Source organism: Pinus tabuliformis, chromosome Q, assembly GCF_031772625.1.
Source record: "Pinus tabuliformis cultivar Carrire ecotype Pingquan chromosome Q, CPIR1, whole genome shotgun sequence".
NCBI lineage: Eukaryota > Viridiplantae > Streptophyta > Pinopsida > Pinales > Pinaceae > Pinus > Pinus tabuliformis.
The window spans coordinates 1,376,779,088-1,376,803,550 of NC_142296.1; the positions used below are offsets into that span (position 1 = coordinate 1,376,779,088).

At 37.3% G+C, this 24,463-nt stretch overlaps 1 pseudogene; it reads left to right on the forward strand.

The window, feature by feature from the left end:
• The first annotated feature begins 21,102 nt into the window (after positions 1-21,102).
• Positions 21,103-22,017, forward strand: LOC149225063 (NAD kinase 2, chloroplastic pseudogene; annotated as a pseudogene).
• The last annotated feature ends 2,446 nt before the right edge of the window (positions 22,018-24,463 follow it).

Below are 24,463 nucleotides of genomic sequence, written 5' to 3' on the forward strand. Positions count from 1 at the left end.
ACCTGGAGGTGAGAAGATTGTAGGCAAGCACCTACGTACTAGTATCTAAGCTAGTACAAAAGCTAAAGGAGATCTTTGGAGCATTGTAGCAGGTAGCAGCCTGTGTACTAGTAAATGGATCGGCTAGTACAAGAGCAAGGGGGGTTGTAGCTCCCGTATTGGTATAAGACTGCACCAGTACAAATATTGTAAAAGGATTTTCTTATTAAGAAGAAGATTGAGATGACTTGCAGCAGGTGGTTTTCACCCACATTGGGTTTCCACCTTATATCTTTGTGTTCATGTGTGTGGATCTTGTGTGATGTTTTGTTCTACTATTCTGCATCTGTTTACTGTTAATATGCTTAATAATGATCTGATGCATTTACTGAAGATTAAGCTAACTGAATTATAAGATCTCTGGATATACACAAGTTTCATTAGACACAGTTGCGTGTACACGCGGGTTCACTTAATTGAAGTAGCGTATATGTTTCTGAGTATATAATTGAAAAGTTTGATTGATCTGATAATACTGATTCACCCCCCCCTCTCAGTATTATTTCCAACAATTGGTATCAGAGCAGGTCCTTTGATAGAAGCTTGATCGCTTGAAGGAGATCCGTGGAACAATGGGAAAGAATCTTAAGAAGAAAGCTCATAAGAAGAAGAAGACATCTCAGAAGGACTATGACAGTGGGAGAATCGATTGGGGATTAGGTATAAGAGGCTCTTCAGATTCAGAATCAGATTCAGAATCATTATCAGGTATGAATGTGTTATCCTCTGATGTTCCTGCTATATTTCCTTGTGAAAGTGATGGAAGTGATAGTGAAACTACTGAACATGCTTTTATGGGTGAGCAAGAAAAGTATCAAATAGAGGCAGTATTTAGAAGGCTTACAGACAAAGTTAAAGATCAACAAGATCTATTGAACAAAAGGGAATGTGCTTTCAAAGAAGAAGTTACCAAACTAAAGGCCCAACTAGAAGAAGGAAACAAGGTAAGAAAGCTACTCAAGGACAAGGAAGACCAATGTCAAAAATTGCAGCATGAAGTGACATCATTAAGAAAAGAAGTCAACGAAAGAAGCACAACCATCAAGAAACTCAAAGATAGATCCAGCTACTATGAAAATCTTGAAGCTACGATCCTCTCACTAAAGGAAGATCTTGAAGAATCCAAGAAGCAGAATGAAGATCTACACCAAGCAATTGAAAAACAAGACAACGAAGTCATCAGCTTAAAATCACAGTTGGAATGTGCCTTCAGAGTTCGTCAAATTCAGCAGGATCTGTATGAAAAGCAAGAAAAGGAGATACTCAATCTAAGGCAACAAATGGAAGAAGGAAGAAAAGATGGAGAAGACATGAAGAAGCAATGTCTAGAAAAGGAGGAACAACTTCAAGTTGAGGTAAATATCTTGAAAGGTAAATTAGAAGAAAAGGATAAACTTTTGAGATTTCAAGATAGTACTAAAGCCTTGGATGATATTCTTAGTAGTCAAAGGTCTCCTGCAATCAAGACTGGTCTTGGTTTTCATGAATCTGTTGAAGGTGAATCTAGCTCACAAGGTGAGGCAAGGAACTCTAAAGAGAAAACTAAAATGATCAAAAGGGAGATGAAAGGTCAACCCCATCAACAATCAAGGAAAGAGACTCCTCAAAGAAAATCGTTTACTCCTCCTATGAATAATGTTGAATGTTATGTATGTCATAATCTTGGACATGTTGCAGCTAGATGTAGAAGAAGAAGGGTTCAAGACCATCATGCAGAAAGATCATCACACTCAAGGTACTTTAATGGATATTGCTTTGCTTGCAATATGTTTGGTCACAAAGCTGCTGATTGCTACAGGAGGAATATGAAACATGTAAGATGTTATGCATGTAACAAGCTTGGACATATAGCAAAGGAATGCAGGAACAAAGGATGGACATCACACCAAAAGGAGAAAACCTCATCACACTTGAAGATATGGAGGAAGAAGGAAGTACAGTCAGCACAATGTACTGAGACACAGCACAGCACAGACATATCAAACTCAGGGGGAGCTGAAAGTGTAAAACTTCAGCGTTCTGAATCTCATACGCAAGTTCCTTAAAGGGAAGTCGCGTATATACGCGAGTTAGACACTGCAAAGTCGCGTATATGTCAGTCTGAGGAAAAGCAGTGGGAACAGGATCAGAAAAAGGATCTGATATGATTCAGTCTGTTATTTGCTCTATTGGTTACAGTCTGCTGAGGATGTGTGGAAATGTTTTGTTACTTGTATGATGTCTAGAAGTGTTTTTGATCCTAACTTGAGGATGATGATGTTTTGATGCTTATTGCTGATATATGCATGATCAGATCTAACAGATGGCACTGGTTGAGGGGGAGCATATGCCTTTAGTAATTCATTGTTGGCATTATGGTTAATAATCCTTGGTGATGATTCTTATATGGCTAAATGATATATCTTGCTATGATGTGGTTGTGAGTTGCCTATGATAAACTCTCATATGATTCTTGAAGATACATAGAAGATGTTCAGATCAGATTTATGGTTGATTCTTTGATGATGCATGTATGGTGCTTACATGGTGAACAAGGAGAAGTACAAAGCTTGAATACACATCTTCCTCACTTGATGATGAGTCACTTATTTACTGCTGTTGTCATATGCATAAAGATCATACAGTTATGATGCAGGCACTCATGTGGATAAGGATTGTTGCTGTTGATGATATCAATAAGTTTTGTCAAATGAGCTTGAGCTCAAGATACATAGTGCTGACACATGGATGACTACTCAAAGTTGCTTTATTGGAGACATGGTGATGAGTTCTTATCTATATGATGATAGGTTGATACTTACATATGATGATTGATGCAGATGTTCCCAAGAAATGATACTTGGATCTTGTAGATCTTGACGTTGATGTAATGGCTATGGTGGTTTCACATGTAATGTGAATGATTTCATGATGATGTTTAAAAGGAGGAGTTGACATCTATGTTCAGACATACCTTGCTGCAGGACATTTACAGGTTGTTGATATGGAAATTTGTGTACGCGTGTTGTTTAAAGGATATTCGCGTGCATACGCCGTTTTACAAGAGGATAGTCGCGTATATGGTATACGCGTGTTGCGTAAGGGATATCCGCGTATATACGCTTGTTTATGTGTATACAGACGCGTATATGGAGTTTTGAAGAAAATCAGCAGGGACAGATGTTGGTTGCAGAAAGTCTGATATGGGTCTGACAGAGATCATCTGGCACAGGTTCAGGTGGAGCAGATAATCTTCCAATGATGCATTGTTGGCATTATCTTAAAGTTTTTGGTTCTGGTTCACTTTTGTTGTTGGTTTCAGATGGAACAAAGGCGAAAGGAGAACAGAAGGATCTCTTGGTTGTTGATCTGAATGGTGATTATCAGATGCTGCTGGTGACTTTCATAAGTCTTGGTCTAGTTCTTACGTCTCTATGTCATATATCTCTTTTGTGGTATCTCTTTCATGGTGTCAAGGTCATGTAACGGCCTATTTTGGTTTCCCCACTATGCCTGGGATGATTGATGCAATGTGTTTGGTTGTCATATGTAAATTTTTGATGTATCCCCACTTGGTTGGGTGGATGAGTCATTTTCTTGTTTATCCTCACTTAGTTGAAGATGGATGTATGTATGAGTCCTAAGTGATAGGAAGGTCTTTTATGATGTATAGAGTCATGTTCTTCTTGAAGAACATCTTTTGTAGACCTTGCTTACAGTCAGGGAGAGCATGATCAGCACACTTCAGCAAGAACAGAGATTCAACATGTACTCAGAGGGAGCATGGACAGATTGGTACACCTTGGCATATACAAAGGGGGAGACTATTCAGAGATTTCAGCAGGTACTCAGGGGGAGTATGGATAGTGGAATGATTCAGCAAAGGAAGAGAATATCTTGGTCCACCCTTTGCCCTTGATGTCAAAGGGGGAGAGTGATTTGGTGTTGTTGCCATCAAGTCCAAAGGGGGAGATTGTTGGCATTATGATGCATGTGTTGTACTTGATGGCAACCCTCTCATAGAAGAATATCTCACTTATGTATAACTGGGTGAATCTTCAGAAGAGATATCAGATGTGACTGATGGAGGACAGCTCAAAGGAATCAGATGATGAATCTTCAGAAGAGATATCAGATGTGACTGATGGAGGACAGCTCAAAGGAATCAGATGATAGTTCTAAGTGTGACAAGTTAGCTTTGCCATCAAGTCCAAAGGTGGAGATTGTTGGCATTATGAGATAAGTGTTGTCCTTGATGGCAAACCTCACTGATGACAAATCATAGTACAGAAGGTCAGCAGCAAGGAATTGATGATCAGACTATAAGAAGAAGAGAAAGTTCATACACGCAGGTTCGTTAAGCCTAAGTCGCGTGTACACGCTGGTTGGCTTCAGCAAAAGCGCGTGTATGTGGAAAAGTACCTTTGGTCCATGGCGGTTATTCCTTGGAAGTTGTGCCTATGGTTTTGGACCTTGGCGTCTCGGCGGACGTGTTGATCCCTAGTTTTGAAGTTGATGGTATTGGATTTCTATGGTTTTGGCTCTTGGTATTGAACAAGGCCTAAGGCTATATAAAGGGAAGGAAATCATTAGGCAAGTGCATCTGAAATGTCTTGAATATCTGATGAAGCATTAGATCCAGTATGCAGGGTTATGGGTTGATGATGCATTGCTTGATCTGAGCTAAGGAGAGATCTCACCAGTTGATGGAGAACTAGATCTAAGGAGAAATCGGGATCAAATGGTTTGAAATGAACTATCTTTATGATGCTTATTCTAGATCTACATACTGACGCATGTATTGTTCTATAAATGTTATGAGTATGACTGATGTCTGGTACAGCTGCAAGTTATGAGAAATTATTTTTAGATCTGTACGCGGGTTGTCTTTGGCAAAAGCGCGTATACACGTGGGTTTGATTCATCGAAGTAGCGTATACATTGTAAAGCTTGATATTTGAAGTTGCAGATGGATCTGATGGTTATTACAGAGTTCTGTGTCTGCTCTGTGTTCTGGTGACTGTTGTTAACAGGGTTCAGTGATTCAGAGTTTGATGATTGTTTTGAGCTTCAATGATAGTTATGGGTCCAGTATGAAAATTGGATGAAAAGTGGCCTTACAGATTATGTGTTGTGCTTCAGTGTATCCAGTCTGAAAATTGATGAAACGTGGTACCTGGAGGTGAGAAGATTGTAGGCAAGCACCTACGTACTAGTATCTAAGCTAGTACAAAAGCTAAAGGAGATCTTTGGAGCATTGTAGCAGGTAGCAGCCTGCGTACTAGTAAATGGATCGGCTAGTACAAGAGCAAGGGGGGTTGTAGCTCCCGTACTGGTATAAGACTGCACCAGTACAAATATTGTAAAAGGATTTTCTTATTAAGAAGAAGATTGAGATGACTTGCAGCAGGTGGTTTTCACCCACATTGGGTTTCCACCTTATATCTTTGTGTTCATGTGTGTGGCTCTTGTGTGATGTTTTGTTCTGCTATTCTGCATCTGTTTACTGTTAATATGCTTAATAATGATCTGATGCATTTACTGAAGATTAAGCTAACTGAATTATAAGATCTCTGGATATACACGAGTTTCATTAGACACAGTTGCGTGTACACGCGGGTTCACTTAATTGAAGTAGCGTATATGTTTCTGAGTATATAATTGAAAAGTTTGATTGATCTGATAATACTGATTCACCCCCCCCTCTCAGTATTATTTCCAACAATATTTCCTTCAAGCATAAACACAAGAACATAACAACATTGTAGGACTAAATAAGTCTAATGTGTGATAGATTAACAACATTGCAATGTAAAATAAAATGTAACATGTGTTAGATTTCCTTTTAGCGCAAACTCAAGCACATAGAAACATTGTAGAGTGAGAAATCTAGTAAGTAGTAGATTTATGTCTACCACAAATACAAGTACATTGCCAACAACAACATTGTAGAGTATAAGAAATCTAGATTGTGTTAAATTTTCTTCCAAGACAAACACAAGCACATTTAGATTTGAAAAAAATCTAACACATGTTATATTTCCTTCTAGCACAAACACAAGAACTTAACAACATTGTAGGACTAAATAAGTCTAATGTGTGCTAGATTAACAACAGTGCAATGTAAAAAGAAAATCTAACATGTGTTAGATTTCCTTTTAGCACAAAATCAATCACATAGCAACATTGTAGAGTGAGAAATCTATCAAGTGCTAGATTTATGTCTACCACAGATATAACCACATTGCCAACAACAACATTGTAGAGTATAAGAAGTCTAGGTTGTGTTAAATTCTCTTCCAACACAAAGACAAGCAGATTTGAATTTGAAAGAAATCTAACACATGTTATATTTCCTTCGAGCACAAACACAAGAACATAACAACATTGTAGGACTAAATAAGTCTACTGTGTACTAGATTAACAACATTGCAATGTAAAATAAAATCTAACATGTGTTAGATTTCCTTTTAGCGCAAACATGAGCACATAGAAACATTGAAGAGTGAGAAATCTAGCAAGTGCTAGATTTATGTCTACCACAAATACAAGCATGTTGCCAACAACAACATTGTAGAGTATAAGAAATCTAGCTTGTGTTAAATTTTCTTCCAACACAAACACAAGAACATAACAAAATTTTAGGACTAAATAAGTCTAATGTGTTCTAGATTAACAACATTGCAATGGTAAAGAAAATCTAACATGTGTTAGATTTCCTTTTAGCGCAAACTCAAGCACATAGAAACATTGTAGATTGAGATATCTAGTAAGTGTTAGATTTATGTCTACCACAAATACAAACACATTGCCAACACCAACACAAGCACATTTAAATTGAAAATAAATCTAACACATGCTATATTTCCTTCTAGCACAAACACAAGAACATAACAACATTGTAGGACTAAATAAGTCTAATGTGTGCTAGATTAACAACATTGCAATGTAAAAGAAAATCTAACATGTGTTAGATTTACTTTTAGTACAAATTCAAGCACATAGAAACATTATAGAGTGACAAATCTAGCAAGTGCTAAATTTATCTCTACCACAAATACAAGCACGTTGCCAACAAAAACATTGTAGAGTATAAGAAATGTGGCTTGTGTTAAATTTTATTCAACACAAACACAAGCAAATTTAAATTTGAAACAAATCTAACACATGTTATATTTCGAGCACAAACCCAAGAACATAACAACATTGTAGTACTTAATAAGTTTAATGTGTGCTAGATTAACAACATTGCAATGTAAAAGAAAATCTAACATGTGTTAGATTTCCTTTTAGTGCAAACTTAAGGACATAGAAACATAGTAGATTAAGAAATATAGCAAGTGCTAGATTTATGTCTACCACAAATACAAGCACGTTTCCAACAACAACATTGTAGAGTATAAGAAATCTGGCTTGCGTAAAATTTTCTTCCAACACAAACACAAGCACATTTAAATTTGAAAGAAATCTAACACATGTCATATTTCCTTCTAGCACAAACACAAGAACATAACAACATTTTAGGACTAAATAGGTCTAATTTGTGCTAGATTAACAACATTGCAATGTAAAAGAAAATCTAGCATGTGTTACATTTCCTTTTGGCACAAACTCAAGCACATAGAAACATTGTAGATTGAGAAATCTAGCAAGTGCTAGATTTATGTCTACCACAAATACAAGCACGTTGCCAACAACAACATTGTAGAGTATAAGAAATCTAGCTTGCTTAATTTTTCTTCCAACACAAACACAAGCACATTTAAATTTGAAATAAATCTAACACATGCTATATTTCCTTCTAGCCCAAACAGAAATACATAACAACATTGTAGGACTAAATAAGTCTAGCGTGTGCTAGATTAACAATATTGCAATGTAAAAGAAAATCTAACATGTGTTAGATTTCCTTTTAAAGAAAACTCAAGCACATAGAAACATTGTAGAGTGAGAAATTTAGCAAGTGCTAGATTTATGTCTACCACAAATACAAGCACGTTGCTAACAACAACATTGTAGAGTATAAGAAATCTAGCTTGTGTTAAATTTGTTTCCAACACAAACACAAGCACATTTAAATTTGAAAGAAATCTAACACGTGCTATATTTCCTTCTATCACAACCACAAGTACATAACAACATTGTCGGACTAAATAAGTCTAATGTGTGCTAGATTAACAACATTGCAATGTAAAAGAAAATCTAACATGTGTTAGATTTCATTTTAGCGCAAACTCAAGCACATAGAAACATTGTAGAATGAGAAATCTAGCAAGTGTTAGATTTATGTATACCACAAATACAAGCAAGTTGCCAACAACAACATTGTAGTGTATAAGAATTATAAACTGTTTTAAATTTTCTTCCAACACAAATAAGCACATTCTAATTTGAAAGAAATATAACACATGTTATATTACCCTCAAGCAAAAACACAAGAACATAACAACATTGTAGGACTAAATAAGTCTAATGTGTGCTAAATTAACAACATTGCAATGTAAAATAAAATCTAACATGTGTTAGATTTCTTTTTAGCGCAAACTTGAGCACATAGAAACATTGTAAATTGAGAAATCTAGCAAGTGCTACATTTATGTCTACCACAAGTACAAGCACGTTGCCAACAACAACATTGTAGAGTCTAAGAAATCTAGCTTGCGTTAAATTTTCTTCCAACGGAAACACAAACACATCTAAATTTGAAAGAAATCTAACACATGCTATATTTCCTTCTAGCACAAACACAAGAACGTAACAAAATTTTAGGACTAAATAAGTCTAATGTGTGCTAGATTAACAACATTTCAATGTAAAAGAAAACCTAACATGTATTAGATTTCCTTTTAGCGCAAACTCAAGCACATAGAAACATTGTAGAGTGAGAAATCTAGCAAGTTGTGATGGATTTCTCACACAAAACAATCTCATACTCATCTCCATATCCCTCCACTTACTCATCCCTATCAAGGAGATGCATATACATGTTTATAAACCACATCAAGAAAATTGTCTCTCTCACTCGTGTGAAATCCCGGGTCTTTGTAAGATTTCACAAACTCTACAAATAGAACAAACTTTAACATTATCATCAAGAAATTAAATCCCCCTCTATGCTCACTAAATCTAGAGTTAAGATGGATGTAAACGAAAAGCATGCACCTTAGAAATTTGATCCCTTTGTAGGCTCAAAATAGTTCAGAAGATTTTAATTTGAGGGCTTATCTGATTCTTCAGGGCAAATGAAGTCCATACTGAGGAGAACATAATGCAAGTGTTTTTAAGTTATGTCACTGCTCACAGGTCCCGGAATGAGTCCTCCACCATGCGGGAAAGGGGTAACAGGGACGGTGACCAACGGTGACAAATTACTGTGTAACAGATGCCCCCTAAAGCATGAGGCCCAAGAGAGAGAGAGGGGTGAAATGCTTTACAAGAACATATGTAGCCGCCGCGGAGAATCTGCATCGAGAGATACAACTGATAGCTTAAGTACATGATGTATGTGGTATGGTCGCAACCATCCATAAGAGAGTACATCTGCCCCCCAGCGTTCCATGGATTACCAAACGATCCTGCAGAAGCGCCATATGGTTGTTGATAATTCTGCAAAGGATTCGCCTGCAGTTGTTGGTAATTCTGGTATGGGGCAAACAAAGGTTGCCCTTGAGGTTGTTGGTAACCATACAGTGGCGGGACCCCTGATTGAGTTTGAGAACCAGTTTGAGTTTGATAAAATGTTTGGGATTGAGCTCCAGCCTGCATTTGAAGACCAGATGGGTTTTGGGATCCCGCTTGGGGCCAAGGACCGGATTGAGCAGCGCCAGTAGGCTGTCCTGTAGGTTGGGCTATCTGGCCAGAAGGATAACCTTGCTGATACTGAGGTTGGCTTACCTGCCCGGAAGGTTGTACCTGCTGATACTGAGGTTGGCCTACCTTCTGGGATTGGATTTGTTGTTGTACAGCTGAAGGTTGTCCTAACAGACCAGATGGCTGAGTGGGCTGGGCAGTTGGTTGGCCTAATTGTGTTTGAGGCTGACCGGCTTGCCCAGAAGGTTGAGTATACTAGACAGTGGGCTGACCAAGTGGTTGAGCAGCTTGTCCAGAAGGTTGATTGTACTAGATAGTGGGCTGACCAAGGGGTTGGGCAGCTTGTCCAGATATTTGAGCATACTGGACATTGGGTTGATTTGGGTTAACAAATGATTGACCAGTTTGTCCAGTAGGAGAACCTTGCTGGATACCAGGTTGAGCTTGTTGAACAGAAGGTTGACCTGGATTACCAGCAGGTTGAGTATGAGAGGTGAAAAATGGGCCACCAGAGGCAAAAGGGTTTCCTTGAAAGGATTGTCCTTGTAGGTTTTGCTGAGGTGGTTTTTCGGGTTGCGCATACAATGCTTGGCCACTATGATAAAAGGTGGAACCCCAATCAATTGACAACGGGACTGAAATTTCAATAGCCGGTAGACCCGTCCAGGTCCCGAGAGGTGGTAGATACTGATCGTATTGGCCTTCAGGTGGGACATTCGATGTGGGATCAAAGACTCCGAATAAAGGGGCTGAAGGTCGACTAAAAATGGGAGTCGAAGAAGCCACATATACCGTTGGAGGGGTTGTGACTGAGGTAACAGTTGTACTGCAACTTTGTGGAGTCAAAGGCTTCGTGTTGGAAAAAGTGAGTTGTGACCAGATAGAACCCGGGAAAGGAGACGACATAACATTGCTTATTGCTCTATAGCGAGGAGGTAGTCCCCCAGTAGCAGGAGTTCTACTAACAGGTGTAGATTCCGTTGCGGTGGGAATTTCGCCACCTGGCGCACCGGATTCGTCAGTCGTAGTAGGGGATGTGTCTTCCATGTCGGAAGGAAATGGTGGTGGTGGAACCCGAGGAGAAGTGTATTCCCAAAAAGGGATACCGTTTTCAGAAGGTTCCCAAACAGGGTTCCAATGAAACTGGTAAGTCTCGTCGCCTGGAGCACGAGAATTGAGCGGTTGTATACTTGGAACAATAGAAAGAGTTTCACTCACAACCGGTATCTCGGAAGACGAAATTGGTAATTCCGCCAGGATGGGACTTCACAAAACCCTAGGGAATCTAACGAGACAAAACCCTACTCAGACTAACGCAAACAAAATCTAACCGGGTAATATGTTATCGTGGCCAAATAAATTTTAAGACACTGAACTTGACCTTTTCATGTTTTAAGAGTCGAGAAAAGGACAAAAAGATGACTCTAGTCTCCTTCGAATATTTAATGAGCACGAAATGACAAGACGCTCACTGGCACCTTTTCTTTTAAGGAGTCCGAAAAGGATCAAAAGTGACTACTCTGGAGAACTAGGCAAGAGGTTTACCAAACAATCCGTAAAACTGCTTATACACCTTGGCAATCAGATGAAAACCAAGGACTTCCCGTACGGCAGTCAATCTTCCTGAATGCTGTGTTCAGTGCATTACGGCTTGTAAGGCGGCAGACTCGGCTTCCTATGGATAAAAGGTTTTAAGCCTATAGGGGTCTCCCAATATATACTCGACGGTACGTGGGAGCACAATCCGTACTGGCACTTATCGTTTCACCGTGGAGGAATCACCCAACCACTCGACGGTAAGTTACCAGGCTTTACGACGCCGGAACACGTCTCTAGCCTAGACCTCTAGAATTTTTGCGTTAAGTTCCAATACGTTGTTAGGTTCATTGAGTTCATTTTACAATTTATCTTCAATTATGTTTCAGTTTTTAGGTCCTACCGTATGTGATCTCTCAAAAAATTTCTGCATGCAAATTATATGCCAAAATAAATCATTTCGTTCAATGAATGTTATCTACAGGAGAGTTGAGATCTTTACACAAACAAAATGATCACTAAGCAATCAACAAAGATCCTAATGCAACTAATAACAAGAAATGAAAATTTTTTCTTTTCTTTTTAAAAGTGACTAATTGCTAATAACAATGCAAAATGCTAACTAATGTAATGCAACAAGATCATTTGTTTTTCTTTCTTTGTAAAATGGCATAATGCATATAGACAAGTTTGAGAGATGATCACACAAGTAAACAAACAAATTCACTCAATGCAAGTAGAACCAAATCCGAAACACCAAGACAATCTGTCCAAAAGCTCACAAAGACTCGAATGAACTATGTGATCTAAGCCCAAAACAAAGTGAAGTGAAAGCCAAACGCTCAACAAGTGGTTTGCTCAAAGCACGCAACAAAAGGTTTTATCAACCACTAGACAAGTGCAGAAAACAACCAAAGAGTTGACTGGACAAACCAAAAAACCAAAATTCCCACGGAAGGCTCGAAGTGCCAAGCCACTAGATGCTCTAGGGCTGGGATACAAGATCGATAGAAATAGGCAAACAACCAAAGGATAAAGGTAAAAAACCAGTCAAACAGAGTTCCTACACACTTCCAGAAGCTGCAAAGGATGTAAAAAGACAAAAATCTGAGTTCCCCATTGCTGCACTTTTCTCTTTACCTTGTCAATGATTCCGTTCCAAGTTTTAGCCTTCAAAGGGCCCAAGCTCATTGGCATGCCCAGATAGGAAAAGTGGGTCCATTCCAGCTTGCATGTGACACCAAATATGTTTGCAATGCTATGGATAACCTGATTTGAAGTGTTCCATTCATATATACAGCTTTTGAGCTGATTGACCAAGCCTCCAGAGTACCCCATAGATTGGTCAAGGAGTTTCTTGAATTGCCTTGCTATTATGCTGGAGGCTCCCCCAATTAATAAGGTATCATCAGCAAACTGTGAGTGATTAATGTTTTTTGCTCCATTCCCGAATTTGATACCAGTTATAAGGCCCACTCTCTAATTGTGGTCCAAAGCTTGACTGAAGGATTCTGCCATGAGGATGAAGAGGTAGGGAGAGAGGAGACAACCCTGTCTGAGACCTCGGGAAGATTGGAATGCTTCACCTGGCCTACCGTTGATCAGGGGGGAGATCCATGGCCTAGAGATACAAGCTACAATAATATTAATGAAGGGAGATTCGAAGCCCATCTTTTTTATGACAGCAATAAGGAAGGAATGCCTTACTCTATCGAAGGCATTCGCCAGATTGAGTTTTAGAACAAATCCTTTCTCTTTCCTGGATAAACTCGAGTGGATGGCTTCTTAGACAAGGAGAATGGAATCAGTGATATGTCTGTTGGGCAGGAAACCTCCTTGAATTTCAAAAATCAGGGAGGGAAGGAGGGGTTTGAGTCTCGTAGCTAAGATTTTGGATAGAATTTTGTAGGAGGAATTGCAGAGGGAAATGGGTCGGAATCTGGAAAAGGAATAGCACCGATTTTCCTTAGGTATGAGGGCAAGAAAGGTGGAATTGGTGAATCCTCCTATTTTCCCTTTTCTTTGTGCCCATCGAATCATCTTTGTCAGGTCCTTTTTTATCAAAGTCTAGAACTCCCTGAAAAAACAGATGGGGAATCCGTCAGGCCCAAGCGCCTTATCAAGGTGTAGACTCCAGATTGCTCTTTTAATTTCCTCTTCTTTAATTTCCTTGCTAAGGTTGTCGTTCATCTCCTTACTGACTCCTTTGGGCAGATGCTGGAGCAAGTCGGAATAGTCTTCTACCCCTTTGATTTCAGTTAGGAGGTCCCTGTAGTGCTTGGAGGAAGCCTTCCTTATGGTTTCTTGAGTGCTGTGTCGATTTCCTTCGCTGTCCAGGATTGTGTTTACATCGTTCCTGAGCTTTTGAGCAGTCGCCTGTTTGTGGAAGTAGCCTGTATTTTTGTCTCCTCCTTGAAGCCATAATTGTCTAGATTTTAAACGCCACTTGGTTTCTTCCTCCCTATTAATGTGACTCAGTTGTGCGTATAATACACTTTCTTGCTCCTTATTTTGCTGCGATAATCCATGCTCTTCGATCCTTGACTGCACACCTTCTAATTCATTCTTGACTTTCTTTTTGATCTCCTCTGGCTCCTGATAATTATCTTTGGCCCAATGTTTTAAAATCTGCTTGGTTCTTTTTAATTTGGTTTCCCAAATAAAGCATGGCGAACCTTCCACATGCTGGCTCCAGGTCATCTAAACAATTTCTCTGGCTACAGGAATCTGATTCCAAAGAGGGTTGTATTTAAATGGAATAGGGCCAAGAGGACAGTGGGTTTCCAAAGTTAGAGTGATGGGGTAGTGATCAGAGGCAGAGGTATTGAGAAATAGTGTAACAATTAAAGATATTTCCACCAGAGATTCAACTTTCCATTCAAGTGATATATGATAATTCTAGACTCTAAATTCGAAGAATAGTGTAACAATTAAAGATATTTCCTCATCTCTAGCAACTAGGTATTTTCTTCTTCCCTTTTCTTATTTTCGCCATTAAATATGGGGGCCTTAATTTTTCTTAGCTTTGCTTTTCTGCTCTTCTTCTAACTTCTCTAAGTGTTGAAAAAATATGGATATTATCAGATTCGATAGTAAAATAATCCCTTTTACTTGTTTTCCTAGCTGAGTGATAGTGTTGATAAGAAACAATTTTGGAGTGACTTGACCTTCCGATACCTCTCATCATAAACCATGCACTTTGCTCATAAGCTAATCTGGACTCAGTTTTCTATGTCAATTCACTCTAAATTTTGTTTAAACTCTTAAATATTTGGTTTCTAATATGTTGTTTATCTTTTATCAGCTTCTCATTGTCATCTTTATAGTTGAGAAATTCCAATTTGAGATTTTTGATTGTTTCTTCCAAATCCCTACCCTTAGGTTGGTCCACTACATGATCATTAGTTTTTTTTAACATCATTCATGCTTATGTTTGTAACCCTAACTACTTCCTCTTCACTCTAAGGTCCTTGGGCATATTTTTGACTCATATATGTTACTAGGAAATTTTCCCTGAAAATTTACTTATAGTGTTTCCTAAATATTTTGTTCAAATTGATCATTGACTTAAGAATTCTAGATTTTCCAGGTTTGTCCTCTTCGTCAATTTCTTTGTATTGACTATGTACTTGTGTTATTCCAATCCCCAGGCTAAAATATATGACCTTTGAAATATTGTAACCTATTATGACATTTTAACATGTGAAGACTCTTGTAGATTTTCTTCAAAATTTTCCAAAAATTTAACCTTCAATTCAAATTTTTGGGTAGGAAGTTATAATCATCCTGAAATTGTCATTCTAATTATTTGTTATATGCCCAATTCTTATTTGTGAGCTGTAACTTACGGTCTTTTTAAGTTTGCATAATTTTCGTCAAATTCTCCATACCAAGAAAATTCCAATTCTACCTACTTTCCTCAATGTTGTAACTATATTTCAAAATCTATAACTAATTTTCTTGTCAAAAGTACTTGTATTTTCTTGTACTTCCATATTTTTACCTATTCCTTGTGATTCTCACTCTTCTCTTTAGGATTTCCTCGGTTCCTTATTGGAAGTAAACAAGCTTTTTGGCCTCTTTCTCGAACTAGCCAACATGCTAACTTCTTTCTGACCCCACACACAATTTCATATATTTTCATATATTGTTTTATTTAAGATATATAAATATATATGTTTTTGTTTATATATTAATTGATTATATAAATATTATCCAATTATTAATCTATATATAAATATGAAAATCATTTAAATAACATATAAACTTAACACTTATGGACCAAAGTATATCCCCTCTATGTAAATATTCATAAATAATAAATAAATATGAAACCCAACCCTCAATAGCTCACAGTTCTAGTGACAACCCAAAAGGGTCATACATATAACATATTTATGTTTTTAAATAAATTACACGGAGCCCACCACTTCTCTTTTCATATTGCATGAACGCAAAACAACATATATATATATAACCCATCTTACAATATTTTAAATAAATTAATAAATGCATTATTGTTGACCCCACATAACCTCAAGGGTCCCTTCGGTTTATCGACCATTGGTAGTTTAAAATATCAAACAGTGGTTATGTTGGTTGATCTTAGATCTGATAGCTCATATCAACCCTATACAATTTCTAAAATCGTCCTTGGACATCGAATTGTTGGTCCATTAACAAGCTCCTCACAATCTAATATTCCAGGTTCCAAACTCCCTTAGCATGGTTCCAACTCGACATTGACAGAAGGGTCCTAACATCCAACGGTGGATACATGTTGAAAATGGATGGTCAAGACACAATGCGGACCCCCGCTCCCTCACTAATGTCATAGGGGTTCGTAATCAATGTTCCAACTCAGGGTTCTTCACATTATATCTGACGACGTTTATGCAATTTGACATTGGTCATCCAATGGCCAATATCAAATATGACCACCCCCCCTCTCCCGTTAACAGCATAGTGGGAGGTCCATACTGTATTCAGACAATGAAAAACTGCCATACATTGAACAAAGTCGACGTGAGAGGGAGAGGTACAAGAGGGAGATGGAGGACTACAAAAAGAGGCTTAGAGTCAAGGCTCATGGTGAAGTCAATATTGGTTCGGATACTGTTGATGTTGTTAGGCAGGAAAATGAAGGACCTGACGTTAACACATTCTATCAGGATGGAAGTCATGATTATCATGTATCATTGGACACAGATGCAGATATGAATTCTTTCCATATGCATCAGCAACAAGAAGCTGATGTTCCAGTTGCAGAGCCTCAAATATATTCTTACACTTGAAATTCTAATTCCCTGGTGAATTTTTACGCTCACATTCTTAGGACATTTGTCGAAGACTTAGCAGGAAACCTGTATTTCCTTAATTTTCATCAAACTTTGTCCAATCAAGCCTAAAACCCATCAATTTTTAACCAACAATTCCAGGTCGGGGGCTGTTATACATCTGTATTAGCCTTAGCAATACCAAGAAATGAAATCACAACAAGGTTCCACTGAATTACAAGAGGAATAGACTAATTGGGATCTCTAGTTAGCTGATTCTGTGAGATTATATGCTACAGGTGTGCAGTATCCAAACCAAAATGAACCTTCAGAGGCCAAGATTTTCTGTGGAGTATACCTGCTTCCAGGGTTTATCAATCATCCCTGCATTCCATCTGCATCGAGATTCTGCATTGGGAAATACAATAGCTTGTTTATGTTATTATTTCCACAAACCCCAAAAATCAGATTTATCCCCCTCAAGCCCCCTAAGAAGAAGAAACAAAAAACTTGAACTACCTGCTACCAACTCAAACTATTAGTTGCTTTTAGTCTCCTTTATTATTAAATGTGTTTGTATTTTAACCTTCAACACAAACCCGAGACAGTAGTATGCCTAGCAAGGGGGAAATAAAAAGTAAATTGATCGCTTGCTTTATGTTTATGTGTTGGAAAGAAGGGGCTAGTAGTAATATAGCCCACCACTGCTACACTTAGATTTCATTATATTTCCATATGCAGCAAAGCAAAAAATTCTATAAGCAATGGACCACCCTTACAACAGAATTGGTTCCTTGCTCAGATGAAAGGTTTATAAAAAAGGTTGCGACTGGACTTCGACTTCCTAGCTAGATAAATAGAAGAGCATCTGGTATAGACCCCTACAGGGGAGAGACATTTTAATCAAGAGAAGTATTCTGGCTGAGTGCTGCTGTCGCGCAAATCCACACTCTTTAAGCCCAGCTACCTCCTTGATGGCTATGAGAAGATTCCTTTAAAATACCTCACCCAATCAATAAGAACAATGCCTTAAATTGGGTCTATGGGTGAAACAGAGGAGTTAACTATTTGTTGTCCTACTGGCTGACTTTTAGTCATCAATCCTTTTGACCTATTTTGGTGTTTCGTGGACACTGACAGAAGTTTCAATTTCAATCTCTAAACTTGGCATAAATTATAACTGTGTTCTTGGAAATTTTGGAAGGGTTTTGCATTTCGGGCCTGGGAGTCCTCAAACCTCAATGGGTGTCAATCCATTATGTGGTTTCTAGATTACGAGGCATAGGCCTGTGACACTTAAAAAAATATACTAATTCTCTATTGTGTCCTTGTTGCCTACTTGTTTTGTATAGGAAACAGCTATATGAGTCTGCTACACCATATCATTCAGAAAGCCAAACCCACAAAAATATTCAGGAGGCTTTCCTCGTTACCATGCTTCTTCCTTGACATAGGTTTAGGTTTTTGTTTCTGTATGCAGGAAGAAGGAACATGACTAGATTTATCTCTTTTGGATTTGATGCTACAATCTAAATCTTCCAGTCGATATCTATAATTTTAATTTCTTTCCATTGGTAAGGATAGAATTTTCACTTGGAAGAATAGATCTAACATCGCTTCAACATCTTATAGTTTAAATCAAGATGGATAATCAGTGAGGATGAGGATGGAAAGTTGGATCACTGGGAGGCTGTAGCTGATGCCCTAAATCTTTTTGAGGACTGTTTGAAATTGTCAGGAGAAAAAGTGAGGGAGGAAATACCCACTGTTGCTCAGTTTCAAATCAAAATTTGTTATTCAATTAAAGCAGAAAACAAAGAAATTCTAGACCACAATACAAAATCAAGCCCGTAGTGATTCCAAATCCTGTCTCATTACAATATTTTCTTAAGGAAATCACGAAAATGAACATTGAATATTTATGGAGTGGAAAATCCAGAATTTATCAATTTTAATTTTCTCTTTTGGGGCAATCTTCAAATTTGATAGCATATCACTTTTTCCACAAAAGGTGAAAATTAGAAAGTGACCATCCTAGTCAGTTGTTGGACAATTTAGACAGATTTGTGGCAGCACCAAGGACTCCTAAGATTTACTACATGCTAGTAGAGCTGTAAAATAAACATACTTGTAAAATGGCCTTGTATCCTAGTCTAGACCTTCATATAGCAAATGGGTCCCTCCAAAAATCATGACCACCATCTTCTAGATTACGGCAATTGCTCTAATCTGGTTTATTAATGCTATTTTATGTAACTTTCTTTCAGCTGGGAGCACCATGTGCATAATGAACCAGGCATGATGCCTCATTTTAAAGGGAACTCTTGCATCCAAAATAGCTTGCATTCTTTAGTGTCATTTATGTTTGTCATCATTTAGTTTCATCATTGACGTCATCCCAACAATTCCCAAACATAGAATCTCCAACCCTACTGCAGATTGGAACAACACAAAAGTTTTGAAAACTCAGCAATCCCCTTACTACTATATGCTATCACAAGACTTGACTCTGACTGAAGAAATTAATGAGTCTTTATGCCACCTAATGGTGTGAAGAAAACCATCCTTCAAAATCTTCTATTCTGCAACAAAAACTAAACCACAGAAAATTTAAATAAAAAAGAACCATCACCAACCTGAAAAAGAAGTGGTTGGTTCAAGTCCATAGAGAACGCTTTGAAAACCATTGGTAACTCCAATGTTATCACATTGCATAAAAATTTCACCAAAGATATATGAGCTTAGAGAAAATTAGTAGCAATAAAATATAGAATGTCATGTATGATAATCATAACCTGAAGAAAATAGTTACTCGCACCAAAATTAGCCAGAAATTATTTTTTCCACAATTGCTTATATAATGTGTGGTGTGGTAGTTTCTCACCCGTATTGCATAGAAGTAACTAGAAATATGAGACATGTTATGCAAATTTATGAATTTATAACAATTTTTTTTAAAAAAGATATAAAGTTGTGCATGCATTTCTCTCAGTGAAGAAAGGCCTTCAAACAAACACAAAGAGGCAGTGGATAATTTCTAAAGAAAAAAAAAAAAGATAATGAACAAATCCATTCACAACAAAAGATGAAGATATAAACTAATAACAACCTATTCTATATAATGAAAATAATGGGGTTATAGAGGAAAAGAATGCAAAGATTAAGTATAGTTCTTTTTTGCGGTTAGGAATTACTTTTTGGAAACCACTTTGCTCTTCTACTAATAGCTAGACAACCCTACTCAGATGAGCTCTTTTCCAAGGCAGATCTCAAAACTCCTAGTGATTAGGATTTCAAGGAGGAGGTAGCATATTTCCAACTCCTTTTTGTGGAATCTACAAAGCAAGGAAGGAAGGTGCACTCAAATCATGAGCACTTCGTGAGGAAGTTAGAAGAGTTCCTGGAAATAATGATCAAAACCCCCACTCTCCAAAGAAAAGCCCTTTTGGCTATAGAGAAAAGCTTAGTTGGAAAGTTAATGGGGCAATGGCCAAGTTACAAGGACCCTGATATCTAGATGATCGAGTATTGAATCCCTTTTATGAAGGGCTTGGTAATTGTGTTTCTTTACAAAAGACGATATGGATTTCTTATTTCAGATTAAGAAGAGCACATGGCCTGATCTTCAAAAGTAGTCCCTACTTCCTAAGCTCTCAAGGGCTACATTTGAATCATTGGATGTTGAAATTAATCATAGAAGAATCTCCCTATGACTAAGTTGGACAAAACACATAAACATCTAAAAGTTTCCGAAATGGGGATGCCTGGAAACATGAACCCCCAAAATGGGTATATATGGGCACAATATATTAAAAAAAACAAACACATAGATGTGTAGTTTTTACTAAATAACACATTGTCTTGCAAGAAAGTAAGAGTGATACACATGAATGACATTTTAGGAGACCTGTGTCTATGTTGACCCTCATAGATGATTAAATGATGCAAAATCCCGTAGCTTTGTAACCTTTATAGCTGCCCCAAATTTGTAGATCTTGCTGGAAGTAAGAGGATGGCTAAACCTGAAGTTACTGGAGATTGTTTGAAGGAGGCGCAATACATAAACAAGTCCCTTTCATCTCGAGGGGATTTTATTGCAGCATCGTAACATACAAATCCACAAGCCATTTCAAAATAGAAAATTGATTCAATTGCTTCAGGTTCCATTAGGGGGAAAGGAAAAGCCTTTGATGTTTGGGCACATAAGTCCTGAACCAGATTCATATGAGGAGTCAATAAGCACCCTTAAAATTGTCGAATGGGTGTCCCTTTTTGAACTAGGTACTTCTCGCTTGAATAAAAAGAGTGGAGAACTTCGTGAACTTAAAAGACAGATGGACAGTTTGAAGAAGACATTGGCAAGGAAAGGAAGTTGTCAATATAATAAGCTTACCACAGACAAAAATTCAAGAAAAGTGCCTGGGAGTTTTGTCAATATTACGAACCAGAGAACTTAAAAAAAATGAATTTTTTAGTGAAGCTTGAGGTGCAGAACATGTTTTCCATCCTTCCTGGGCTCAACTTCACTCAAACCATCCATATTCATTATGCATGTTATCTCCATGAAAGAGAAGATTTAGTTGCATGCCTGGATGGGGATGATCTGATACTTCATGAAACAGTTTCCACTGTGGTTTCCTCCAATCTTGGTTCTCTGGGATTTTTCACTGCACATCATTTTATAGGTTTTCGAAGAGATTTGGAGTCCATTATTCATGGAAATATTACAACAGATGGAGTTTACGTAACACTCAAAATGCGACTAGGTAATGGGATATTCCACAATGGGAAAGCTATACCAGGAAACGTGTTTGATGTCCTTAATAAAGTTGGGGATGATCGTGTTTCCAATCATTACCTTTGTAAGAATGAATGTTATGAGCACAACGACCTTATAACTAAAGTGCAAGTTGATGGAATCATAGTAGCCACCCCTACTAGAATCACAACCTATTCTACATTAGCTGGAAGCTCCATAGTGCGTCCTAATGTCCCACGCATTCTTTTTACTGCAATATGTTTCCACTCACTATCATTTCATCCTATGATAATTCCAAATTCAACTCAGCTTGAATCGAATATTTCTGGTGCTGCTCAAAGTAATTCATGGGTATTGTTTGAAGGTAAGAGATGGAAACAACTCTCAAGAGGCGACCTTATCCCTGTTTACATGAGCAAGCAACCTCTTCCAACTATAAATGAATGCGATCAAAGTAGTAAATGTTTTCAGGAAAGTCAGATTTGTGCTGCATATGATGATGATGATGATGTGCCCAGTCTTTCTAAACTGCACAGCGTTCCAGCACAAGCTGGGAGGCTATCTGCATGCGTATCAACTAATAGGACTAAAGAAAGCGATCAAACCTATATCAACTAAGCAAATTGCAAATACTTACAGCCAGGATGAACAAATTCTGTGTAAAAGTATTTTTCATTAACAGAAAAAGAGAGTATATTAAAAAAACATGGCAAAAACTGTTTAAAAAAAGTGCACAGGTAATCAAAATTACAATCAGAAGTGGAAAAAACCTGTATTTTGCATGAACTCTCACTTCCAAAAGGGAAAAATCTGAACCAAAAACTTGTGCTGCTTTTGAAGATTTGTTCTTCTGAAAATCAGACAGAATCCTGATATCGTGCTTTTAAATTTGTAAATCTCAGTGCTTTTAAGGAATCGAAATTTGTAAATCTCAGTGCTTTTAAGGAATCGTTGGGTGCATTAATGAAAATAAATTTAACAGCTGAGAACTGCATATTTATTAATTCATTACATCTCATGCAGCCAGCCCGAACTGTCTCATGCACTGTCTCATGCAGCCAGCCCGAACTGTCTCATGACATCAGATTAGATTTTTAAGGAATCTTTGGGTGCATTAATGAAAATAAATTTAACAATTGAGAACTGTATATTTATTAATTCATTACAGCCCGAACTGTCTCATGCAGCCAGCCCGAACTGTCTCATGACATCAGATTAGATATCAGATGGAGTGGTAATCAACACTTAGTTTACTAACTACTTTCACCTAGTTTACTAACTATTTTCGCCAAGTAGCTTATATTTACTGACAAAAATGCTTTCAAATAACTACTTTCACCTAGTTTACTAACTAGTTTCACCAGGTAGCTCATATTCACTGACAAGTAAAATTGTATTGGACCAAATTATAAGTAAAAGTTCAATATGCATGTAACGAAAAATCTATTTTTTATTGTTTATTTTTTATGTTAAATAATATATTTAGTAATTATTAAAAGAAAAAAAATAGATTTTTCAATTTTTTTTTTATTTATGTTAAATAATAAATTTAGTGATTATTAAAAAAAAAGGAAAAAAGATTTTTCCTTATTTCAAATAAGTAATTACTTCAAACACACAATTTAGTAATTATTAAAAAAATTAAAACTAGAGATTTTTTTTTTAATACAAATAAAGAATTTAGGAATTTGTTAATTATTTTTTATCTCTATTTTTCTAGCAATATATACTTGTCTCGTATAAAACCTCATGCAATAAGTTTGGTAACACCCTTGAAATAGTATTTACTCTCGTTTATTAAATATTTTGTATTTCCACTTTTCAACTTCAGTGACAAAGAAATAATAAATTTAGTTAACAATGAGTAAAATCCATCAAAAGTGTTGCCTAAAGTCATAGTAATTTGATCTATTACAGATGATGAAACTATTAGTGAAATGAAAGATTTCAATATGTGACATAGTAATCAAGATAATTTATAAGAATTCTTACCTATAACTATTCATGTGATACATAACTTTGGTTCCATTACAAGAGATATTGAATAATTAGGCCATGTTCATTTTAGCAATGATATAAACAATAATGTTCATTTTAGCTTACCTATTCAATTAATTTGGCTATTATATCCACTATCGACCACTTGGGAAATATCACATTAGTTTAAAACTTGCTTACTCGGTCTTCACATAACCAAACAATGGGTCATCAATTAACACAATTACCTTTCCATCATCTACCTTATCCATCTGCCAGATCACTAAGCTGCTATCCCCCCAGGACACTTAATGCTCTATACATACTTACTATCTCGATACTCAACACCTAACATATAGACGAGCTTGTAGATTGAAGCCCTAATGTCTCAATACTCGATATCTTGAAAGGCCAATGGTCGGGCTATCAAGCGATCAGGCCCTCAGAAGAGGCTAAAGAGTGTCATTGATACTAATTACCTTTCCATCATCTACCTTATCCATCTGCCAGATCACTAAGCTGCTATCCCCCCAGGACACTTAATGCTCTATACATACTTACTATCTCGATACTCGACACCTAACATACAGAGGAGCTTGTAGATTGAAGCCCTAATGTCTCAATACTCGATATCTTGAAAGGCCAATGGTCGGGCTATCAAGCGATCAGGCCCTCAAAAGAGGCTAAAGAGTGTCATTGATACTGATTAGCTGATATATTAACATCCAAAAGCCCAACATCCATGTCATCGCTATATGGTTACCACCTATACATCACCTCGGTGCCTAATCAACCTTCCATTGCCATGTCAACATGCCACATCACTTACCACATTGGTATGTCATGTCATCTAGACCCACATTGGTGCCACATCATAATGAAACGTTAGCATGTCAAATCAACTGCCACACAATTGACTGTTGTATCCCCAGATCCACGTCCACTCACCACATCATTACTCTATTGATACCAAGGTTTCTTGTTGGTGACTAGTGTCCTACTTACTAATGTCTACTACCCAGTATTGTGCCATTTTGATAGGTTGATGTACCAACAACTAATACATTGCATTAGTGTTGGTTGACCT